General features: G+C 46.0%; 1 protein-coding gene across 12 annotated transcripts in view; it reads left to right on the plus strand.

Annotated features, from left to right (window-relative positions):
- Positions 1-16,714, plus strand: part of LOC110492646 (receptor-type tyrosine-protein phosphatase F) — a 495,157-nt gene that overhangs the window by 61,467 nt on the left and 416,976 nt on the right. The gene's annotated exons all lie outside the window — the stretch shown is intronic.

Consider the following 16,714-nt stretch of genomic DNA (forward strand, 5'->3'; position numbering starts at 1 on the left):
GAGAATCAGTAGTGTGGACTACATTGGATGGAGAATCAATAGTGTGCACTACATTGGATGGAGAATCAGTAGTGTGGACTACATTGGATGGAGAATCAGTAGTGTGGACTACATTGGATGGATAATCAGTAGTGTGCACTACGTTGGATGAAGAATCAGTCGTGTGCACTACGTTGGATGGAGAGTCAGTCATGTGCACTACGTTGGATGGAGAATCAGTAGTGTGCACTACGTTGGATGGAGAATTGATGCCATCTTTCACTGTAGTTTACTCCCCACTTTGTGTTCCTCAGTGATGTCATAAAGGAACAGAATCCGTCCACTTCGTGTTCCTCAGTGATGTCATAAAGGAACAGAATCAGTCCACTTTTTGTTCCTCAGTGATGTCATAAAGGAACAGAATCAGTCCACTTCGTGTTCCTCAGTGATGTCATAAAGGAACAGAATCCGTCCACTTCGTGTTCCTCAGTGATGTCATAAAGGAACAGAATCAGTCCACTTTTTGTTCCTCAGTGATGTCATAAAGGAACAGAATCAGTCCACTTTTTGTTCCTCAGTGATGTCATAAAGGAACAGAATCAGTCCACTTCGTGTTCCTCAGTGATGTCATAAAGGAACAGAATCAGTCCACTTCGTGTTCCTCAGTGATGTCATAAAGGAACAGAATCAGTCCACTTCGTCTTCCTCAGTGATGTCATAAGGGAACAGAACCAGTTAATTCTGTAGGTCTCTATAACAGACCTATCTAAAGTTAAAGGGAAAGGAAACACTAAGCTTTAGAACAGAAGCCAACTGGAAATGGAAATCACCATGTTGGCATTGTTGCATCACTGGCAGGATTTCCCAAAACTGGCTGAATGAGCATGAGCTCTGCTGGCAATAATGCACAAAGTTTGCTGGTGTCAAGCTATATATGAAAACACGATACGTACTTTGAAAGCTGAGAAACAGCCCTTTCAAATGATATGACAGGATTTTGCCTTGGCGCAGCACCACAGCTAAATGACTGCAGCGGAAACACTGTTGTCTAGTCTCTCCAGCCGTTGTCTGTCCTTGACGCCGTGGGGACAGCTTCTATTGACTGTCTGGTGCACAAGTGGCATGTCTACAGTGTCATCCTCATCACAAAGGTCTGAGAGCTGACAGTCCACCAGTGTCCTACAGAGAGAGTAAAAACAACAACATACTCCTAATATACAGTATATACGTTTGCATATCAAGTGTATGTGGACACCCCTTCAAATGAGTGGATTTGGCTACTTCAGACACACACGTTGCTAACAGATGTATAAAATCAAGCACACAACCATGCCATCTCCATTGGACTCTGGAGCAATGAAAACGCCTTCACTGGAGTGACTAATCTGATGGACGAATCGGGTTTGACGGATGCCAGGAGAACACTACCAACCGGAATGCATAGTGCCAACTGTAAAGTTTGGTGGATGAGGAATAATGGTCTGGGGCTGTTGTTCATGGTTCGGGCCCCTTAGTTCCAGTGAAGGGAAATTTTAACACTTTAAGCAAGCATTAGTGACATTCTAGACGATTCTGTGCTTCCAACTTTGTGGCAACAGTTTGAGGAAGGCCATTTCCTGTTTCAGCATGACAATGACCCCGTGCACAAAGCGAGGTCCATACAGAAATGGTTTGTCGAGATCGGTGTGGAAGAACTTGACTGGCCTGCACAGAGCCTTGACCTCAACCACATCAAACCCCTTTGGGATGAATTAGAACGCCGACTGTGAGCCAGGCCTAATCGCCCAAAATCGGCGCCCGACCTCACTAATACTCTTGTGTCTGAATAACTACTAGGATTACTTTTGCAACAACGCATCATCAGTAGGGTAAAACTAACCTGTCTCACGAAGGTCTGAACCCAGCTCACGTTCCCTATTAGTGGGTGAACAATCCAACGCTTGGTGAATTCTGCTTCACAAGTAAGTCCCCGCGTTATGTTTCAACATCTAATGGAAAACCTTCCCCAGAAGAGTGGAGGCTGTTATGTCAGCAAAGGCAGGACCAACTCCATATTAATGCCCATGATTTTGGAATGAGATGTTCGACGAGCAGGTGTCTACATACACTATGCTTCAACTCTTTAGATAAAGACCAGGGATTCGGTGCTTCTGCCTTAATCACGCCTTAATCATGCCTTAATCATGCCTGGTTGAGTCTTGATGGAATGTATTTCAGCCCTAAATACCCACCCTCTCAGATGGAAAAAGTAATTTGTATTCACGTTGAAATGAGACCAGGCCCTTTCAGAAAAAAAAAAAAAAAAAAAGAGAGAAGAAATTGGAGTGAGAATTGCTGCCTTGTCTCCGCCAGTCTATCTATTTCATTCTGTCCTGGTGCTTGACTAGCGTGGCTATGTGCAGGAAAATATAGATGTCCTATACAACAGAACAATCACTAGGAATTCAATCAGCAGTTGTAGTGTTGGAGGGCCTTGTTGAAGAGTTATTACAATCAGAGAGACGTTTTAACCATTGCCTGAGTTTCCAAATGGCACCCTATTCCCTGTTTAGTGTTCTATTTATGACACAGCCTCTGGTCAAAAGTAGTGCACTACTACCCCCCCCCCCCTCCCTGTTCTGACTCGGCCCTATTCATATTAAACATGCTACGGGTTGGTACTGTAATCCAACAGAATGTGACCTGAGATGGCCAAAGAGCTATATGTCCATGCCGTCTGACCAAAGCACCGGCCCCAATCCAAGTGCCAATGCTGTTTTTAGAAAACTCATTTGTTGAGATGACATGAACATTAGAGCTCTTTGGCCACGCACACCGGTGGTGTTGAGTTTGGTGTCGAAATGAGAACGCATGAACAGAAAAGAATCCCATGCCTACTGTAAAATATGGTGGTGGGAGCTTTGATATAATGAGGCTAATATCCTTCCACTAGTCCTCGAGCACCTGGTTAAGGTCTACTTGCATCATGAACTTTACCCAGAACCGGGACATTTTAGAGAATGGTGACAAACTAAAAACCATCCAATCAGAGGCAGTCGTGTGGGTCGAAAACAGCTCGTTGATGAGAGAGGTCGAAGGAGAACGGCAAGAATTGTTCAAGCTAACAGGCGGGAACACGAACAGACAAAACAACGGCGCAGTACAACAGTGGTGCGCAGAACGGCGTCTCGGGAACGCACAACTTGCCGGTCCTCGTCACGGACGGACGGGCTATTTGCAGCAGACGACCTACACCGGGGTTTCCAAACCTATCAGATAAAAACGAGAAGAAGCTGCTTCAGTGGGCACGCGATCCTCCACACTGGACAATTTAGGAGTGGGAAAAAACATTGCCTGGTCCGACTTCAGCCGAATGAGCCCATGGCAGGATGCCTGGTGTCGAAGGTACAAGCTGGTGGCGGTGGTGTAATGGTGTGGGGAATGTTTTCCTGCCGCACGTTAAGGGGGGGGGGGTCCGACACGGTACTAGATGGGTGTACCTAATAAACTGCCGGCTATGTGTGTGTGTGTGTGTGTGTGTGTGTGTGTGTATACTGTATATATCTATCCAACATTCCTTAGAATGCCATCACAGATCCCATTCCTCTCTGACATATCTTTATGCATTCCTATGTGGATTTAGACACATTAAGAGATTTATCCAGGGTGTCAAGTCAATGTACCGACACCCCTACTTTCATAATGTTCCCCCAGTGACCAGTATTCCTCTTCCCCTAACATTGTCTCTATCTCTTTTTCTCTCCTCTCTCTCTCACTGTCTTTTCTCTCTCTCTCTCTCTCTCTCTCTCTTTCTCTCTCTCTCTCTCTCTTTCTCTCTCTGTCTCTCTCTCTCTCTTTCTCTCTCTCACCCCACTCCTCCTCCCCCTTCTCTTTCATTATCCTTGCGACATCTTACTAGAGTGTTTCACTAACTGTCATTCCTAGGAGGGGAATCTGTTAGTGAAACATTCTAACTGTCATTCCTAGGAGGGGGAAGCTGTTAGTGAAACATTCTAACTGTCATTCCTAGGAGGGAGGAGCTGTTAGTGAAACATTCTGTCATTCCTAGGAGGGGAAAGCTGTTAGTGAAATATTCTAACTGTCATTCCTAGGAGGGAGGAGCTGTTAGTGAAACATTCTAACTGTCATTCCTAGGAGGGGGAAGCTGTTAGTGAAACATTCTAACTGTCATTCCTAGGAGGGAGGAGCTGTTAGTGAAACATTCTAACTGTCATTCCTAGGAGGGGGAAGCTGTTAGTGAAACATTCTAACTGTCATTCCTAGGAGGGAGGAGCTGTTAGTGAAACATTCTGTCATTCCTAGGAGGGGAAAGCTGTTAGGGAAACATTCTAACTGTCATTCCTAGGAGGGGGAAGCTGTTAGTGAAACATTCTAACTGTCATTCCTAGGAGGGGGAAGCTGTTAGTGAAACATTCTAACTGTCATTCCTAGGAGGGGAATCTGTTAGTGAAACATTCTAACTGTTATTCCTAGGAGGGGGAAGCTGTTAGGGAAACATTCTAACTGTCATTCCTAGGAGGGAGGAGCTGTTAGTGAAACATTCTGTCATTCCTAGGAGGGGAAAGCTGTTAGTGAAACATTCTAACTGTCATTCCTAGGAGGGAGGAGCTGTTAGTGAAACATTCTAACTGTCATTCCTAGGAGGGGGAAGCTGTTAGTGAAACATTCTAACTGTCATTCCTAGGAGGGGGGAAGCTGTTAGTGAAACATTCTAACTGTCATTCCTAGGAGGGGGAAGCTGTTAGTGAAACATTCTAACTGTCATTCCTAGGAGGGGGAAGCTGTTAGTGAAACATTCTAACTGTCATTCCTAGGAGGGGGAAGCTGTTAGTGAAACATTCTAACTGTCATTCCTAGGAGGGGGAGCTGTTAGTGAAACATTCTAACTGTCATTCCTAGGAGGGGGAAGCTGTTAGTGAAACATTCTAACTGTCATTCCTAGGAGGGAGGAGCTGTTAGTGAAACATTCTAACTTCATTCCTAGGAGGGGGAAGCTGTTAGTGAAACATTCTAACTGTCATTCCTAGGAGGGAGGAGCTGTTAGTGAAACATTCTAACTGTCATTCCTAGGAGGGGGAAGCTGTTAGTGAAACATTCTGTCATTCCTAGTAGGGGGAAGCTGTTAGTGAAACATTCTAACTGTCATTCCTAGGAGGGGAATCTGTTAGTGAAACATTCTAACTGTCATTCCTAGGAGGGGGGATGCTGTTAGTGATACATTCTGTCATTCCTAGGAGGGGGGATGCTGTTAGTGAAACATTCTAACTGTCATTCCTAGGAGGGAGGAGCTGTTAGTGAAACATTCTAACTGTCATTCCTAGGAGGGGGAAGCTGTTAGTGAAACATTCTAACTGTCATTCCTAGGAGGGGGAAGCTGTTAGTGAAACATTCTAACTGTCATTCCTAGGAGGGAGGAGCTGTTAGTGAAACATTCTGTCATTCCTAGTAGGGGGAAGCTGTTAGTGAAACATTCTAACTGTCATTCCTAGGAGGGGGAAGCTGTTAGTGAAACATTCTGTCATTCCTAGTAGGGGGAAGCTGTTAGTGAAACATTCTAACTGTCATTCCTAGGAGGGGAATCTGTTAGTGAAACATTCTAACTGTCATTCCTAGGAGGGGAATCTGTTAGTGAAACATTCTAACTGTCATTCCTAGGAGGGAGGAGCTGTTAGTGAAACATTCTAACTGTCATTCCTAGGAGGGGGAAGCTGTTAGTGAAACATTCTAACTGTCATTCCTAGGAGGGGGAAGCTGTTAGTGAAACATTCCTACTGTCATTCCTAGGAGGGTGAAACTGTTAGTGAAACATTCTAACTGTCATTCCTAGGAGGGAGGAGCTGTTAGTGAAACATTCTAACTGTCATTCCTAGGAGGGGGAAGCTGTTAGTGAAACATTCCTACTGTCATTCCTAGGAGGGGGAAGCTGTTAGTGAAACATTCCTACTGTCATTCCTAGGAGGGGGAAGCTGTTAGTGAAACATTCTAACTGTCATTCCTAGGAGGGAGGAGCTGTTAGGGAAACATTCTAACTGTCATTCCTAGTAGGGGGAAGCTGTTAGTGAAACATTCTAACTGTCATTCCTAGGAGGGGAATCTGTTAGTGAAACATTCTAACTGTCATTCCTAGGAGGGGGAAGCTGTTAGTGAAACATTCTAACTGTCATTCCTAGGAGGGGGAAGCTGTTAGTGAAACATTCTAACTGTCATTCCTAGGAGGGGAATCTGTTAGTGAAACATTCTAACTGTCATTCCTAGGAGGGGGAAGCTGTTAGTGAAACATTCCTACTGTCATTCCTAGGAGGGGGAAGCTGTTAGTGAAACATTCTAACTGTCATTCCTAGGAGGGGGAAGCTGTTAGTGAAACATTCTAACTGTCATTCCTAGGAGGGGGAAGCTGTTAGTGAAACATTCTAACTGTCATTCCTAGGAGGGAGGAGCTGTTAGTGAAACATTCTGTCATTCCTAGGAGGGGAAAGCTGTTAGGGAAACATTCTAACTGTCATTCCTAGGAGGGAGGAGCTGTTAGTGAAACATTCTAACTGTCATTCCTAGGAGGGGGAAGCTGTTAGTGAAACATTCTGTCATTCCTAGGAGGGAGGAGCTGTTAGTGAAACATTCTAACTGTCATTCCTAGGAGGGGAAAGCTGTTAGTGAAACATTCTGTCATTCCTAGGAGGGAGGAGCTGTTAGTGAAACATTATAACTGTCATTCCTAGGAGGGGGAAGCTGTTAGTGAAACATTCTAACTGTCATTCCTAGGAGGGGGGATGCTGTTAGTGATACATTCTGTCATTCCTAGGAGGGGGGATGCTGTTAGTGAAACATTCTAACTGTCATTCCTAGGAGGGAGGAGCTGTTAGTGAAACATTCTAACTGTCATTCCTAGGAGGGGGAAGCTGTTAGTGAAACATTCTAACTGTCATTCCTAGGAGGGGGAAGCTGTTAGTGAAACATTCTAACTGTCATTCCTAGGAGGGAGGAGCTGTTAGTGAAACATTCTGTCATTCCTAGTAGGGGGAAGCTGTTAGTGAAACATTCTAACTGTCATTCCTAGGAGGGGGAAGCTGTTAGTGAAACATTCTGTCATTCCTAGTAGGGGGAAGCTGTTAGTGAAACATTCTAACTGTCATTCCTAGGAGGGGAATCTGTTAGTGAAACATTCTAACTGTCATTCCTAGGAGGGGAATCTGTTAGTGAAACATTCTAACTGTCATTCCTAGGAGGGAGGAGCTGTTAGTGAAACATTCTAACTGTCATTCCTAGGAGGGGGAAGCTGTTAGTGAAACATTCTAACTGTCATTCCTAGGAGGGGGAAGCTGTTAGTGAAACATTCCTACTGTCATTCCTAGGAGGGTGAAACTGTTAGTGAAACATTCTAACTGTCATTCCTAGGAGGGAGGAGCTGTTAGTGAAACATTCTAACTGTCATTCCTAGGAGGGGGAAGCTGTTAGTGAAACATTCCTACTGTCATTCCTAGGAGGGGGAAGCTGTTAGTGAAACATTCCTACTGTCATTCCTAGGAGGGGGAAGCTGTTAGTGAAACATTCTAACTGTCATTCCTAGGAGGGAGGAGCTGTTAGGGAAACATTCTAACTGTCATTCCTAGTAGGGGGAAGCTGTTAGAATGTTTCACTAACAGATTCCCCTCCTAGGAATGACAGTTAGAATGTTTCACTAACTGTCATTCCTAGGAGGGGAATCTGTTAGTGAAACATTCTAACTGTCATTCCTAGGAGGGGGAAGCTGTTAGTGAAACATTCTAACTGTCATTCCTAGGAGGGGGAAGCTGTTAGTGAAACATTCTAACTGTCATTCCTAGGAGGGGAATCTGTTAGTGAAACATTCTAACTGTCATTCCTAGGAGGGGGAAGCTGTTAGTGAAACATTCCTACTGTCATTCCTAGGAGGGGGAAGCTGTTAGTGAAACATTCTAACTGTCATTCCTAGGAGGGGAATCTGTTAGTGAAACATTCTAACTGTCATTCCTAGGAGGGAGGAGCTTTTAGGGAAACATTCTAACTGTCATTCATAGGAGAGGGGATGCTGTTAGTGAAACATTCTAACTGTCATTCCTAGGAGGGAGGAGCTGTTAGTGAAACATTCTGTCATTCCTAGGAGGGGGGATGCTGTTAGTGAAACATTCTAACTGTCATTCCTAGGAGGGAGGAGCTGTTTGTCTATCAGAAAACCTTTTATAATGTCGAGCCGTGGCCGAAAGAGCTAGTGCCATGTTGACGTTTAAAGAGAGAGAGAAGTTGTGTATGTTTTACAGTATGAGATACAGTCCCAGTGTGTATTTAAAACAGCACCCTATTCCCTACATAGTGCACTACTTTTAGCTAGAGCCAGATGGGGAAGTAGTGCACTACTTTTAGCCAGTGTCAGATGGGGTAGTAGTGCACTACTTTTAGCCAGAGTCAGATGGTGTAGTAGTGCACTACTTTTGGCCAGAGTCAGATGGCGTAGTAGTGCACTACTTTTGGCCAGAGTCAGATGGGGTAGTAGTGCACTACTTTTAGCCAGAGTCAGATGGGGTAGTAGTGCACTATGCAGAGAACAGTATGATATAGTGTCACAGTCCCACAGAGAGCTGAGAGGTAAAATACCTTCCTCTGAGCATCAGCCCAGACAGGTGGACAGGTGGGAGGACAGGCAGGTGGACAGGTGGGAGGACAGGCAGGTGGGCAGGCAGGGCAGGTAGGCAGACAGTCAAGCAGCCACCTAGAGAGAGTGTCAACAGAACAGCAGCATGTGTTTAGACTGTGTATTAATGTATGTAATACTGGCTCTATCTTTGGCGTCAGACTAAGGCCTGTATTCCTTTCCGATGAATCGGCTCGCTGATGATTTTGTGTCCCTTTTCCTGGCTTACATTTGTCATATCAGGAAAAGGGTAGGATCTGATAAGCGATGGGATGTTCACATGAAATGTTAAAAATGACTCAATGTTTTCAATGATAGTATGAAATCATACCTTTTTTCCCCTAGGAGAGCTAGAAGAGACTAAACTCAGCCTTCCGCCCTGCGCCTTGAATCACCATCTTAACTTCCTGTTCCAGGTTGGTTGGTCTGAATCACCATCTTAACTTCCTGTTCCAGGTTGGTTGGTCTGAATCAACATCTTAACTTCCTGTTCCAGGTTGGTTGGTATGAATCACCATCTTAACTTCCTGTTCCAGGTTGGTTTGTCTGAATCACCATCTTAACTTCCTGTTCCAGGTTGGTTGGTCTGAATCACCATCTTAACTTCCTGTTCCAGGTTGGTTGTTTTGGGGTTTCAGTACTAAGATGGAGCAGAGGATTCAAAGACGCTGGAACTTCCTTTTAGCATTTTGTCCTCCTTTCTTATTGTGTCCTCTGTGAACCTTGCCGTGCTACCATCTAACATGTCCGATGTGATCTACTTTACTAGGCCCCCTATGGCTAACCCTTACCACTGTGCCCAGCATTGTGGCCACCAAGCACAATGTCTCAACTAATCCTGCATGTTTTGACATTTTGCTTGGGTCGTACAAGGTGGCACAGGACCGTTGGCATTTCATTGTGGGGTTTGTGGGAGATGCAGGTCATAGTTTATGAGACAATGTGGAGGCGGAGAAAATTCTCTCTTTTGTTTTCTGAACTTGTGTAGCTTTTTCCCCTGTGGTTGTGCTGAACAGCAGAACACTGTGTCGTTTTGGAGCCTTCACACAAACCCTTTCTGTAGTCAGTTAATGACAATAACCATTTGGATTATTTTGCTCCAGTGTTGTAGTGCTCCGAGTCCGGTCTCGAGCGTCTCGGTCTTGTCTCTGTTTCGGAAACGTTTGTACTCGGTCTTGTCCCTGTTTCGGAAACGTTTGTACTCGGTCTTGTCTCTGTTTCGGAAACGTTTGTACTCGGTCTTGATTCTGTCTCGGGACAGTGACGACTTTATTTCAGAGACCAGCCGAGAAAAAAACGAATATTTATCAGCTTCCATTCAGTCAGCGCATAAAACCTCTTCACCAAACCATATATACACACTCCTTTGTTGTTACATGAATATCTTAACAGCCTTATATATTATAGACATGTTTGCTCGGTGGTGAACCTATAGGTCATCAGTGTGTGACAGGTTAGTACAGTAGTGAACCTACAGTGGGGCAAAAAAGTATTTAGTCAGCCACCAATTGTGCAAGTTCTCCCACTTAAAAAGATGAGAGAGGCCTGTAATTTTCATCATAGGTACACTTCAACTATGACAGACATGAAATAAATTCATAAAAATCCTACAATGTAATTTTCAGGATTTTTTTTCACATTTTGTATGTCATAGTTGAAGTGTACCTATGATGATACCTATGATTACAGGCCTCTCTCATATTTTTAAGTGGGAGAACTTGCACAATTGGTGGCTGACTAAATACTTTTTTGCCCCACTGTACTTATTTTCCACCATAATTTGCAAATAAATTCATTAAAAATCCTACAATGTGATTTTCTGGATTTTTTTTCTCATTTTGTCTGTCATAGTTGAAATGTACCTATGATGAAAATTACAGGCCTCTCGCATCTTTTTAAGTGGGAGAACTTGCACAATTGGTGGCTGACTAAATAGTTTTTTGCCCCACTGTACATCACAAATTGTCCTTTTGTTCGATAATGTCCTTTATGTCCATAAAAATTCAGTTTAGCTGGTGCGCTTCAGTCAATAATCCACCCAGTTTCCCTCCATCAAAATGCAACAAAATGAATCCCTAACAACGTTTCTAATCAAATCTTAGGTACCCTAATACGAATATAAACGATAAAATTTAAGACAGAGGATCATTATTGTCTTCACCGGAGAAAATACCAAAGAACGCGCTCTCTTCCACGCGCTTGGAAGCACTACAGCCAAAATGGGAGCCACCTATAATAACAAAAAATTTCTGGCTCATTTTTCAAAAAAACAGCATGAAACTCTTTCTAAAGACTGACATCTAGTGGAAGCCCTAGGAACTGCAATCTGGGAGGTTTTTGTCTTATAATAAAAGTGACATTGAAAACAGTGGTAGGCTGAATTTTTTTTTTGTGATGGTTTGTCCTCTGGGTTTCGCCTGCCATATCAGTTCTGTTATATACACAGACATTAACAGTTTTAGAAACTGTAGAGTGTTTTCTATCCAAATCTAACAACTATATGCATATCCTAGCTTCTGGGCCTGAGTAACAGGCAGTTTACTTTGGGCACGCTTTTCACCCAGGAGTCAAAATACGTGCTCCTAGCCCAAAGAGGCTAGACCATGGGAAAACGCAAATTAGCCCACAACAAAACCTAGCTAGCTAGACCGTGGGAAAACGCAAATTAGCCCACAACAAAACCTAGCTAGCTAGACTGTGGGAAAACTACTGCTCACTATTGCGCAGTAACCTGTTGGCCTTCATATGTTTTTGTAAACTTATTTAGCTTTATTTTCCCTCAACATGCATTTTGATTCACTATCAAAATGTGTAAAGAATCCAGATGTTGTTCTGAAATATGAACACAGAAATACTGGACGTTTTGAACTTGTATGATGGTGATTTAACAAAATTACAATCATGGTCTTGAATTGGACTATTATATTTTCTGATCTCGGTCTTGACTTGGTCTCACCCCTGGTCCCCCCTCCCGGTCTCGGTCTTGACTCTGTCTCACCCCTGGTCCCCCTCCCGGTCTCGGTCTTGACTTGGTCTCACCCCTGGTCCCCCCTCCCGGTCTCGGTCTTGACTCGGTCTCACCCCTGGTCCCCCCTCCCGGTCTCGGTCTTGACTTGGTCTCACCCCTGGTCCCCCCTCCCGGTCTCGGTCTTGACTCGGTCTCACCCCTGGTCCCCCTCCCGGTCTCGGTCTTGACCCGGTCTCACCCCTGGTCCCCCTCCCCGTCTCGGTCTTGACTCGGTCTCGGTCCCGGTCTCGGTCTTGACTCGGTCTCACCCCTGGTCCCCCTCCCCGTCTCGGTCTTGACTCGGTCTCGGTCCCGGTCTCGGTCTTGACTCGGTCTCACCCCTGGTCCCCGTCTCGGTCTTGACCCGGTCTCACCCCTGGTCCCCCTCGCCGTCTCGGTCTTGACCCGGTCTCGAACCCCTGGTCCCCTCCCGGTCTCGGTCTTGACTCGGTCTCGGACCCCTGGTCCCCCTCCCGGTCTCGGTCTTGACTCAGTCTCGGTCCCCTGGTCCCCCTCCCGGTCTCGGTCTTGAATCAGTCTCGCTTTAGGTGGTAATTCTTCTTATTTTTCTTCTGCAGAACACAAGGCGTCCTCCACCAAGTTCAATCTCAGTTGATTCTGTGATGATATTATCTGAAGCACCGTATAATGCAGTAGTAATTCCAAAGTAACGGAATAACACTGAGACTCACTTTAAAATGTACACCAAACAAAAAATATTAATTTTCAAGTTTAACAAACTATAGAACTCTATGCACATTGACTACTTTTAACAATTTCCACAGACATTTTGTACAAAAACACATTTACAGGAAGAACTGTGCAGATACGAAGTTTAGGATCAGCACAGTTTTTTTTACAGTAAATGTAAAAAAAAAGTAAGTGTGTAAGTTTGTGTAAGTTTTTCAATGTAGTCCTTGTGCAAAGAGTTGTATTGTATGTTAAACTTTGAAATCAATATTTTTTTGTTTGGTAAATATTTTAAGGAGAGGAGTGAGAGAGAGGAAGACGTGGAGAGAAAGGAGATGTATAGACAGGGGAGGAGAGAGAGGGAGGAAGACATGGAGAGAAAGGAGATGTATAGACAGGGGAGGGGAGAGAAAGGAGATGTATAGACAGGGGAGGAGAGAGAGGGAGGGAGATGTATAGACAGGGGAGGAGAGAGAGGGAGGGAGATGTATAGACAGGGGAGGAGAGAGAGGGAGGGAGACGTGGAGAGAAGGGAGATGTATAGACAGGGGAGGAGAGAGAGGGAGGGAGACGTAGAGAGAAGGGAGATGTATAGACAGGGGAGGAGAGAGAGGGAGGGAGACGTGGAGAGAAGGGAGATGTATAGACAGGGGAGGAGAGAGAGGGAGGGAGATGTATAGACAGGGGAGGAGAGAGAGGGAGGGAGACGTGGAGAGAAGGGAGATGTATAGACAGGGGAGGAGAGAGAGGGAAGGAGACGTGGAGAGAAGGGAGATGTATAGACAGGGGAGGAGAGAGAGGAGGGAGATGTATAGACAGGGGAGGAGAGAGGGAGGGAGATGTATAGACAGGGGAGGAGAGAGAGGGAGGGAGATGTATAGACAGGGGAGGAGAGAGAGGGAGGGAGATGTATAGACAGGGGAGGAGAGAGAGGGAGGGAGATGTATAGACAGGGGAGGAGAGAGAGGGAGGGAGATGTATAGACAGGGGGGAGAGAGAGGGAGGGAGATGTATAGACAGGGGAGGAGAGAGAGGGAGGGAGATGTATAGACAGGGGGGGAGAGAGAGGGAGGGAGATGTATAGACAGGGGAGGAGAGAGAGGGAGGGAGATGTATAGACAGGGGGGAGAGAGAGGGAGGGAGATGTATAGACAGGGGAGGAGAGAGAGGGAGGGAGATGTATAGACAGGGGAGGAGAGAGAGGGAGGGAGATGTATAGACAGGGGAGGAGAGAGAGGGAGGGAGATGTATAGACAGGGGAGGAGAGAGAGGGAGGGAGATGTATAGACAGGGGAGGAGAGAGAGGGAGGGAGATGTATAGACAGGGGAGGAGAGAGAGGGAGGGAGACGTATAGACAGGGGAAGAGAGAGAGGGAGGGAGATGTATAGACAGGGGAGGAGAGAGAGGGAGGGAGATGTATAGACAGGGGAGGAGAGAGAGGGAGGGAGATGTATAGACAGGGGAGGAGAGAGAGGGAGGGAGATGTATAGACAGGGGAGGAGGGAGAGAGAGGGAGGGAGATGTATAGACAGGGGAGGAGAGAGAGGGAGGGAGATGTATAGACAGGGGAGGAGAGAGAGGGAGGGAGATGTATAGACAGGGGAGGAGAGAGAGGGAGGGAGACGTATAGACAGGGGAGGAGAGAGAGGGAGGGAGACGTGGAGAGAAGGGAGATGTATAGACAGGGGAGGAGAGAGAGGGAGGGAGACGTGGAGAGAAGGGAGGAGAGAGAGGGAGGGAGACGTGGAGAGAAGGGAGATGTATAGACAGGGGAGGAGAGAGAGGGAGGGAGATGTATAGACAGGGGAGGAGAGAGAGGGAGGGAGACATGGAGAGAAAGGAGATGTATAGACAGGGGAGGAGAGAGAGGGAGGAAGACATGGAGAGAAAGGAGATGTATAGACAGGGGAGGAGAGAGAGGGAGGGAGATGTATAGACAGGGGAGGAGAGAGAGGGAGGGAAACATGGAGAGAAAGGCGATGTATAGACAGGGGAGGAGAGAGAGGGAGGAAGACATGGAGAGAAAGGAGATGTATAGACAGGGGAGGAGAGAGAGGGAGGGAGATGTATAGACAGGGGAGGAGAGAGAGGGAGGGAGACGTGGAGAGAAAGGAGATGTATAGACAGGGGAGGAGAGAGAGGGAGGGAGATGTATAGACAGGGGAGGAGAGAGAGGGAGGGAGACGTGGAGAGAAGGGAGATGTATAGACAGGGGAGGAGAGAGAGGGAGGGAGACGTGGAGAGAAGGGGGATGTATAGACAGGGGAGGAGAGAGAGGGAGGGAGATGTATAGACAGGGGAGGAGAGAGGGAGGGAGATGTATAGACAGGGGAGGAGGGAGAGGGAGGGAGATGTATAGACAGGGGAGGAGGGAGAGAGAGGGAGGGAGATGTATGGACTATCACAGGTGTTGTCACTTCTTGTTTATTATCTTCGGTCTTCATGGTGGGCAGAGTGGTGAGACAAAGTGACAGGCTCTCCTTGAGACGATCTGCTCTGCGTCAGACTGGATTATTGATGCCAGGGATCTTAGCCTATATACAGAGGGCCGATAGGACTGAAGGAGAGAGCTTTGCATCTCTGTCTGTCTGAAAGGATATTTTATTTGATTAGGATTCCCATTAGCTGACACGATGACGACGGCTAGACTAAATACAAAACCTTGAAGGCACGCACGTGTACACTATATATACAAAAGTATGTGGACACCTTTTCAAATCAGTGGATTCAGCTATTTCAACCACACCCGTTGCTGACAGGTGTATAAAATCGAGCACACAGCCATGCAATCTCCATAGACAAACAATGGCAGTAGAATGGCCTGTACTGAAGAGCTCTGTGACTTTCCACGTGGCACTGTGATAGGATGCCACCTTTCCAACAAGTCAGTTTGTCAAATTTCTGCCCCGCTAGAGTCTCCCCTGTCAACTGTAATGTCTGTTATTGTGAAGTGGAAATGTCTAGGAACAACAACGGCTCAGCCGCGAAGTGCTAGGCCACACAAGCTCACAGAACGGGACCATCGAGTGTTGAAGCGCGTGGCGCATGAAAATTGTCTGTCCTCGGTTGCAACACTCACTACGGCGTCCTATATTGCCTTTGGAAGTAACGCCAACACCAAAACTGTTCGTCGGGAGCTTCATGAAATGGGTTTCCGTGGCCGATCAGCCGCTCACAAAACTAAGATCACCATGCGCAATGCCAAGTGTAAAGCTCGCCGCCATTGGTGTGGAAGAACTTGACTGGGCTGCACAGATCCCTGACCTCAACCCCATGGAACACCTTTGGGATGAATTGGAACAGAGACTGCTAGCCAGGTCTAATCGCCCAACATCAGTGCCCCACCTCACTAATGCTCTTGTGTCTGAATGGATGCAAGTCCTCGCTGCAATGTTCCAACATCTAGTGGAAAGCCTTCCCAGAAGAGTGGAGGCTGTTATAACAGCAATGTTCCATCATCTAGTGGAAAGCCTTCCCAGAAGAGTGGAGGCTGTTATAGCAGCAATGTTCCATCATCTAGTGGAAAGCCTTCCCAGAAGAGTGGAGGCTGTTATAGCAGCAATGTTCCAACATCTAGTGGAAAGCCTTCCCAGAAGAGTGGAGGCTGTTATAGCAGCAATGTTCCAACATCTAGTGGAAAGTCTTCCCAGAAGAGTGGAGGCTGTTATAGCAGCATTGTTCCAACATCTAGTGGAAAGTCTTCCCAGAAGAGTGGAGGCTGTTATAGCAGCAATGTTCCAACATCTAGTGGAAAGCCTTCCCAGAAGAGTGGAGGCTGTTATAGCAGCAAAGTGGGGACCAGCTCCATATTAATGCCCATGATTTTGTAATGAGATGTTCGATGAGCAGGTGTCCACATATTATTGGTCATGTAGTGTATATTACCCACACATACTGATACAGTAGCCCGTTACGGTAGCCTGATTCAGGAGCCTGATTCAGTAGCTTGATTCAGTATACTAATACAGTAGCCTGTTTCAGTAGCCTGTTTCAGTAGCCTGATTCAGTATACTAATACAGTGGCCTGTTTCAGTAACCTGATACAGTAGCCTGATTCAGTAGCCTGATTCAGTAGCATGATACAGTATACTAATACAGTAGCCTGTTTCAGTAGCCTGTTTCAGTAGCCTGATGCAGTAGCCTGATTCAGTATACTGATACAATAGCCTGATTCAGTAACCTGATACAGTAGCCTGATTCAGTAGCCTGATTCAGTATACTAATACAGTAGCCTGATTCAGTAGTCTATATAGTAGCCTAATGCAGTAGCCTGATTCAGTAGCCTGATTCAGTAGCCTGATACAGTAGCCTGATACAGTTTACTAATACATTATACCAATACAGTAGCCTGATACAGTAGCCTGATACAGTATACTGTTACAGTAGCCTGATA

This window comes from Oncorhynchus mykiss, chromosome 8 (genome assembly GCF_013265735.2).
Source record: "Oncorhynchus mykiss isolate Arlee chromosome 8, USDA_OmykA_1.1, whole genome shotgun sequence".
Classification (NCBI taxonomy): Eukaryota; Metazoa; Chordata; class Actinopteri; order Salmoniformes; family Salmonidae; genus Oncorhynchus; species Oncorhynchus mykiss.